General features: G+C 37.8%; 1 pseudogene; it reads right to left on the bottom strand.

Annotated features, from left to right (window-relative positions):
* Positions 1 to 3,300: 3,300 nt before the first annotated feature.
* On the bottom strand, positions 3,301 to 3,705 carry LOC126500149 (mitochondrial import receptor subunit TOM5 homolog; annotated as a pseudogene).
* Between the last annotated feature and the right edge of the window lie 5,272 nt (positions 3,706 to 8,977).

The raw sequence follows: 8,977 nt of genomic DNA, 5'->3' as shown, positions 1-8,977 counted from the left end.
GCTTGCATGTTAAGCAGTTATGGTTACGGCTTATTAAATATAAAGCTTTGTTTACATAAAGCATTTAAAATTATAATTTAAACATTTTTTGCTGTTTTTGTGGAAATCTAACTGATATGCCTGATAATGTGACAGCTCAAATTCTTTTAAAGGAAAAGATAGGAACAGAAGTGACAGGAATGTTTATGATGGCATTTTGCTGTCCCCATGGGTTCCTATGGGAGTTCGCCCTTGTGCCCCTAATTTGCTTGTAGCTTAGGTTAGAAAGGACTTGAAATTGTTATCACCTGCCAGCTGCTGACATGTCTAAAGTTAATGGATTTCCAGATGAGCTCCCAGAGCAGGTGACTGCTTGGAAAACCAGTATCCTAGCTGCCTCCCATTGGTTTCTTCTTCAGCAAAGGCTCCCAGAAGGTCAAAGGTCAAGTTGTATAAGCATATTAGTTAGAAATGAAGAAGGCCACTTGGATCACTCCTCCCCCCAGGGACCACAGCGCTTCCTCTTCCCCTGGGACCACTTTCTATCCTCTCTACCTCGGTGGTTTGCCCAGTCTGACTTAGATTAAATTAAACAGTATGCATTCTCTGCTTTCTTCAAGCAATCTCTAAATTAAAAACCCTTATTTTTCCCCTCTCCAGTCATTACCCACTTCACTTCCTTCTGAAGCATGTAGAGAAAACCCTGCTCTGATCTGTATTCCCAGGATTCAGCCTGTAATCTGAGATGTTCATAGAACCCTGGAAGAAATAAGTGAAACTAAATGCGTAATTACCTCAGTGGGTGGTCTGTGTGAGAGAATGAATTTTAAAATTTACCACAAGGGTGGGGTTGCAGTTATCATGAGCTTTACCAAGCACTATAACACAGCCCTAATGTGTATTTGATATTGTGATTATATAATAGCCAAAAAAAGTTAGGCTGTAAACAAAAATAAAATGCACTAGAGATTGAATAGGAAAAATGGAGATGTGTCCTAGAATATTGCATGTTTTACAGCCAAGAAGATTGTGTATGATTAACGAATATATGTTTTTGACAATCATATCTTAAAATGTCTTAATGGCCCAGCAAGGCTGAAAATGGTTATTACAACTTTTTGCCATACAAAAAGTTATGTCTGTTCATGAACTTTATTGTAAAAGAATGTAATTTTCAAATGTGCCCATGGTTTTACAATATAACTTGCAAGCTGTCATGTTTCACTTGGAAACAGACATTCCGTACCATGGTGAGAACCGCATCGAGAGCTGGACTCCAGGGGTTTACTCTTTCAAGTCTTCATATTTCACCTTTGCCATCAGTTATACTCTCTTAAAGTAAGATTTTTTTTGGAGGGGGGAGGTAAGAGGCAAGGAAGGGAGCAGAGAAAAATGTAGAGCTCAATAAAAATCAATAATAAAAAAATAAATTAAGATTTTTTTCCTTTTAGTAAAATTTTTCATTTTATTCAGAGAATGAAACAGAAGGCATTAAGCAAAGACAATGAAGCCTTAGAATGTGAAATGTAGCTAGGAGGAAGAGATCTGTGGTGTGTTTTTATAGTTTAGTGTTTTACACATGGAAAAGCTGTTTGGGGCTATTCACACCTGCTTCTCAATATATATATATAATATGAACTGCTTTATTTTTCTTTGGATGGAAAAAACTTTCCTGGTAAAAATTTTGCCTACTTATTAACAGTTTGCCTACCACAGAAGCTTAAAAGAAAACTTATAGGGTTCAATCCCTTACTTCTCTCTTCAAGCCTGTTTGCAGTGCCTTATCAATAATTTCAAACAGATACTAATGACGGATCTCCCTGAGAGACTTGTAGAAGGAGGCTGCTCTTTTGTTTCCCAGCTGCACAGACCCGAATAATGACACAGAAACTATATTAATTACTAAACCATTAGGCCCATTAGCTCATGCTTCTTATTAACTAACTCTTACATGTTCAGTTAACCCATTTCTTTTCATCTCTGTGTTGCCACTAGGCTGTGGCTTACAGGGTAAGGTCCTGTTCTAGCATTTTTCCCCTTCAGCAGTTATATGGCATCTCTCTGACTCTATTCTCTCTATATTTCTCTTTCAGCCTAGCAATATTCTGCCCTACTAAATGCCTAAGCAATTTCTTTATTAACCAATGGTAATAAAACGTATTCATAGCATACAAAGGGAAATTCCACAACATCTCCCCTTTTCTGTCTAAATATAAAAGGTTTTAACTTTAACATAATACAAAACAAGTTCAAGCAAGAAATACAGTTAAAATATTTAATCTATTTGTACCTGGCAAAATTAAAGAAAATAGGCTATCATCAATTTTGTCTCCATGAGTCTAAAGTTTCATATTTAATTTATCTTTTATCATAACTAAGGAAAACTGTAACTATCTGCTTTTGACTCTCTAATGATCCCAGAAAGATATAATATTACCAAAGTAAACAAGAAGTGTACTGTAATCAACTTTCAAAACTTTAGAATTCACAGAGACACCTTGCTGCGTGGACAGTCACCCAAAGTTCTTCTGTCACATTGGGGCATCCATCTTTAGTCTACAGGCCCATAGGATATGGTAGACTTTTCCATGAAGCAGGAAATATGAAAGGCTCTTTCACCCATCTTGGCAGTTTGTCGGTCACCTTCTTCTGTATCCTGCAGAATGTCTGGCACTTTCTTCTGTGAAGCAAGAACCCTGGAGAGACCATCCTGTCTTTTGGAATGTTCAGCAGTCAATTTTATGTGGGTCCTGCATGTTCAGTTCATACAACATACCATCAAGTTGTTCAGGCGAGAGCAGTTTCTTGCCCAAATGAGTAGCCTTGTCACATTGGAGGCAAATTCCATAACAAGTTTCTCTAATGCTCAGCAACATCTCTGAAGTAATTGGTACTGCCAGAAGCAGACAAGTCTCACTGTTGAGAGAAGTCTAAGATTTTAAAACATTTTAAATGCCATAGTCCATATGTCTTTGAAATGTTGAAGATTATCTAACTGAAATATATTTCTACATATCTAGAAAACCTAACTAACATAACAAGTTTGACTATTATAAATGACTAACTATTAATCTGTAATTTTAAATTATACATTACATTTTCTTTTTTTTTTTTCATCAGAATGTTTATTAAAAATATAGACTGACGGTTCTGTGCCTAAGTGTCACTGTGGGTGTGTGCTGACTCCCAAACAGGCTCTTCACAAATACACTTGGAGCGGAAGTTGTAAACAGAAACGACTGCCATTTCAGACACAAGCCCCTCGGAGTCTGACAGCTTGGCAGTCCCATCAACACTCACAGAGCTGGACAGCACGGGCTCTCGGGCACACCATGACCACAAGACTTCTTTTTGCACTTCCCAAATACTTTTATATTTCAGCTATGAAGGTCAGTTCCCAAGGCCCGACGTGTTCTTAACAAGGAGAGTTTTTATGTCCATTGAATCAGTCTTACACCTTTCTGGGCCAATTCATCTGCAGACAGGAGGAGAAACTGTCACCAGGTTCTTCATGCCATGCATCCGCGGGACTCCCAATCCTCATATGCTGTCCAACTTCTTTAAGATATACGGAGTCGCAGCAGGGCCACGTAGATGAGGAAGTTCCGAATGGAGGAGATCACATCCTCGCGCATCTTCCGCTTCATCTCCTCAGGGTCCAGCTTCGGCGCGAGACCCTTGATCCGGAACATCGCGGCTCTTTCTCCAAAGCTTATAGGCGCTGCACCTTGCCCTCCTCCAGCGGCCGCCTATACATTACATTTTCAAATGAACTGTCTAAACATAATACCTTAAAGCCGAACAGAAATACATATAACAAAATTGACCCTAAATTTGTATCAATAGACCAAGATCCGTACCAATGCAAAGTATTCAACTCTATATCATACCCCTTACTTCTTTAAAAAAGAGATAGACTATGACAATTAACATTTATACCTAACCCTTTTTAAATGAAAATTATTTATAAACAATCATTTTAAGAATTTGGCCATAGTTTTCTCCAAACTGCTTCCTACTTTTTGTTAGGAGAAACATTGTTAGGGTTCACGGAGAATTTGAGGGGGGTGTCTTGGTCCGTCAAACCACATTAGTCTGGAATGGTTCCAGAGGTTATAATCCTCTGTGGAAACACAAGCTGAACCTCTTTTCCAGTGTAACATATCCCTAGACCCAAATTCTGAAGCCAAAATACCTTTCTGTGTAGTTAGCTCATTCACAATCAATTATTCACAATTTGTAGTTATTATTAAGATAATAAAAGAGTTTCCAGTAAACACAAAAGAAAAATCGTATGTGCCTAGAGAACAGATGTGGAAGAGCCAATATTGTAGAGCTTATAAAAGTATCCGTGGACAGCACTTCTTCCCCACACCCAAGTCTAGACTAGGGGACAAGAAATCACTTTGCCTCACAGAAAGAAGAGCTGCTACAAAATTCTACCAATGCAGCTTATAGGAAATTAGTCCATCAGAACTTTCCAAAAAGTAACCTCTTGTTATATATGGAATGCTGATCTTGGATTCCACCAGGTGACAATTAGCATTGAAAAGGTAGCTTGTCATATACCAGGACCTCAAAGGAGTGTACTTTATTGTAGAGAACAGTGGGGGAAGAGAAAGTAAGATGAAATTATAGAAAAAAAAATACATGCATTGTCATTCTCAAAGGAAGAATGGCAAGTGGCTGTGTTAGCAGATTTGTGATTAGCTAATATGTAGAAGATAAGTTTTTATTTTGAAGAGTTCAGAATTAGAAAGTATGTAGGTAGGCCCGATGCTTTCAGGGAAAATCCCTATCTATAATCAAGTACATTTTGAATTCTTTTTTCTTTTCTTTTTTTCTGAAAAAGAAAATAAACTCTTTTGTCATGTTGCATACCAATTCCAGTTTCCACTCCCTTCCCTTCTCCTATTCTCTCCACATATCCCCAGAACCCATCATCCACTCCTCAGAGAACATAAGGCACATTGCTTTGGGGAAGGTTCAAGACCCTCCTTACTATATCCAGACTGAGCAAAGTATCTATGCAAAGAGAATAGGTTCCCCCAAAGCCAATATAAGCCATAGGGATAAATCCTGGTGCCACAGCCTGTGTCCCCATAGTCTGCTCTAGCCATATAAATGTCACCCACATTCAGAGGGACTAGTTTTGACCTATGCTGGTTCCTTGCTTGTCTGGCTGGAGTTGGTGAGCTCCCAATAGCTCAGGTAAATTGTTTCAGTGGGTGTTCAACAATTTTTCTTCCTTCCTTCCCTTCCTTCCTTCCTTCCTTCCTTCCTTCCTTCCTTCCTTCCTTCCTTCCTTCCTTTCCTTTCCTTTCCTTTCCTTTCCTTTCCTTTCCTTTTTTGTAGAGTCTCTGCTTATGCACAGCTAAGCATGCAGCTAAGGACACTGTCTTTATGCACAGATTTACAAGCTTCCATCTTTGCAGTCATCTTTCAACAACCTAAGCCCCCACTCTCCAGTCATCTCTTAACCCCAAACACTGACTTCTGGTGCTACACCTCTACCCAGTATCATGAAAGTCATTTCATTTCCAGAGTTTTTTTCTGCCATAGGGAAAATGCAAGAAAATATATAAACATAGATTTCACAAGAGAGGTTCCTTTCTCTGCAGACTTCCACTTGATGTGTGTTAGTCTCTATCCTTTGGAAAGCTTACACACTTTCTGGTTCTATGAAATGGCTTGTTTTTGTTTCTGCAGGACAGGTAGTTTGGTGCCAACTACAATAGCTCTATGAAAACTGGCAGGTGATCGTTTTAAAGTGGGGTTCCTTGAGGTCATGTGAGTCCACAGATACAGTCCATAAAGAGCTACACTGTAATGGAGTCTTCCTGTGGAAGTGACCCTTCAACATCCTTATTGCTGCCTCAGAAAGAGATTCCTTATGATTTAATTTATTCTTCAGTGCTGTTTACTGTAAAACTTCATTTATAAACTAAGCTTTAGTTAGAATAAATTGGAGAAATCACTGTAGTACACCATTTATTTGACAGTAATAATTTTTTCAGCAATATCTTAACATATGCTATACCAGACTTTGAATTTTAATATTAGTTAATGAATCATGTTGGGGTCAGGGTAAAAGTTTTGGTAATTTAGGAATTTCAATATGTATATGCTTCTTAATTTATATTTCCATGGTACTAAAATGAAAAGATAATACATATTTTGTTATATATTTTACTTATGTTCATACAATAGCAATAAAATTATTTAGACATTGTGTTTTTAATTATATAACTGCTGCTTTTCCAGATTTTCAATATCTAGTATAATGTTCAGTTGCTGAGATATATTATTTCAATATATTTTATCAGGGAAACATCTGATGAATTAATTTTATCTTCAATAAAAATGGGATCCAGACTCTCTAGCTATTACAAAAACACTAAAATATATAATGCATAGTTGCTTACAGCTTTATGAATCAATTTATCAGTTTTTAGCAAATGTAAGTCCAAATAAGCTAAAAAAAAAAAGAAAGAAACTGGACATGTGACTAAAATAGAAATTTTGTTATTGTATTTTTTTAATTTTATTTATTTATTTATTATGTATACAATATTCTGTCTGTGTGTATGCCTGAAGGCCAGAAGAGGGCACCAGACCTCATTACAGATGGTTGTGAGCCACCATGTGGTTGCTGGGAATTTAACTCGGGACCTTCGGAAGAGTAGGCAATGCTCTTAACCACTGAGCCATCTCTTCAGCCCTAGGTAGAAGTTATGAAGAAGTAGGAGGTATGGTATGGCAGAATATGAAGATGTAAAGTACACGGAGCTGAAGATGGTCAACGAGTCAGCTCTGTCTTCCCCCTGTGTGAGCTCTGGGCAATGAACTAACATTTGCTTTAGTGGTAGGTACCTTTATCCAATGGGCCACTTCACTGGCTTTCCTTTAGTTATTATTTTTCTGTTAGAAAAAAATTAACATTTTTCCCATGACTGATAACTAAAACCTATATCCTCACACATGCCAGGTGTGTTACCACCGCACTCTAGTTTTACACACCCCCTCTTTTGTTTTACTTTTTATAGTGAGACAGGGTTTTTTTTTTTTTTTTTTTCGAGACAGGGTTTCTCTGTGGCTGTGGAGCCTGTCCTGGAACTAGCTCTGTAGACCAGGCTGGTCTCGAACTCACAGAGATCCACCTGTCTCTGCCTCCCAAGTGCTGGGATTAAAGGCGTGCGCCACCATCGCGCGGCTAGGTTTTTTTTTTTTTTTTAAAGTTATTCATGCTGGTTTTGGTCTCACTACATAACTTATTTGGGCTTGAAATTTAGATCCTTTTCTCTCAGCCTCCTAAGTGTTAGGGTTGCAGGTCTAAGCTACCTGGTTACTAAGTATTTTCAAAATAACAACTGTGTTTGTTTTGTGATATCCAATAGGTACTCTAATATTTATATTCAGGCATAGGCACACACAGGTGTTTTCAATATTTTAATTCTACTACTGTTCGCCTTCAAGGCTTCATGATCAGGGTACTACATTCCTCAAAGAGCACACCGAGCTGCAAAGATAAGCCAGAGATCCCTTACACTCTGGAGAAGAATGTGTCCTAGGTACAACTCTTGAATACTGGTTTAGCTATCTCTGCCGGATCCCAGGTCTGTAACTTGTCACATATACAGGAATAAATGGAGGAGGGAGATAAACAACAGAGTTTAGTTTGTAACCAGGGCAAAGAACAAAGACTGCCAAACACTCTCTCCAAATGAATACACTGAAGTCCTTCTCTGTCTAACTACTACTTAGAGGAAGGTAGGCAGAGGTAAAGGAGAGAGTAAATGGGTCCTTGGGTTAGTCTCAAACATGAACTTTTCAGACAGGTTAACTTTGGTGGTGATGTGACCAGGAAAAACAGGGTGGCTCCAAGTTCTGTAAACAAATAGTCCTTTCTTGTAGAACACAGCGCTTATTTTACAGGGACTTCTTGGTTTATCTTTTATTTGAACCAGATTTTATTTTATAAACATCAGTGGGGGAAAGTGATGTTTATATGAGTACTAGAGAAAAACAGAGTGTTAGTATAAGACTTCAAGAAAGGGGCCATCATTCCCAGAATATAATGATTTCCGAGCCTAGTTTAATTAGGGAGAGATAGACTTTAGGCAGCCTACAAGGTTAAAATATAAAAAGACAAAAGAATGATAAGTTTCTCTCCTGGTTAGGCTAAGATGAGTTGAGTCATTCCTTAAGGTGGTTCATAAGGAGAAGGTTCTTAGCTGGGAAATAAAACAGAAGAGACAACGAGGAGCCCACAGAAGTAGGCACAGCTCCACCGTAAGCATGTTCTTAGCTGAAGCTTGACAAATCAAATTTACAAAGCAAATATAGACGATGTAATTGCAGAGTTGTCCTCTGTGCACTAGAAAGGAATTGCTTCACTCCACTCTAGGCTTCTTTCTGCCTCTGATCCTGCTGTTTCTTTTTGTAAAAAAAAATACATATATACAAATAGAATGATGACATTGTAACAAAATGTCAACAATACTTATTTACATTTAATAATTTGCTAAAGGTTGATCTCATGTTGAGCCCTTACAACATGTTCAAACATCCTTCTGTAAATATAATTTGAGAAAAATATTTTAAAAATATTACTTCATGATTGGCTCCACATAGCATTAGCAAAATAGAAAAAATTTCTAAAACTGTTTCAGGCAAAGCAAGGTGTGAGGGCAAATCATGGCTAGAAGTATTGTATGAAAAAAGGTGGGGTTGGGGCTACACTATTGGTAGGTGATTCTGACCCCTTCCTTAAAATAAGTGATGGGCAGAGCAGCTTAAAAAATTGAAAGAATTTGTTCATGCTACTTTAAGTATCGTAATTGCTGTCAGAATGTTGTTATTATAAACTCCAAATATAACATTGGACTTAATGGCTGGTTCTTAAGAACTCCACAGACTGAAAGCCAAATTTCAATGAATACTGATTGTTTTCAACAGATGAAGAATCATGACAACCCTACATGTTTGGACAGTGAAA

This window comes from Alexandromys fortis, unplaced genomic scaffold (genome assembly GCF_014885135.2).
Source record: "Alexandromys fortis isolate MF-2015 unplaced genomic scaffold, M_Fortis_MF-2015_v1.1 scaffold_38, whole genome shotgun sequence".
Lineage (NCBI taxonomy): Eukaryota > Metazoa > Chordata > Mammalia > Rodentia > Cricetidae > Alexandromys > Alexandromys fortis.
This window is presented reverse-complemented; position numbering and strand designations above follow the sequence as displayed.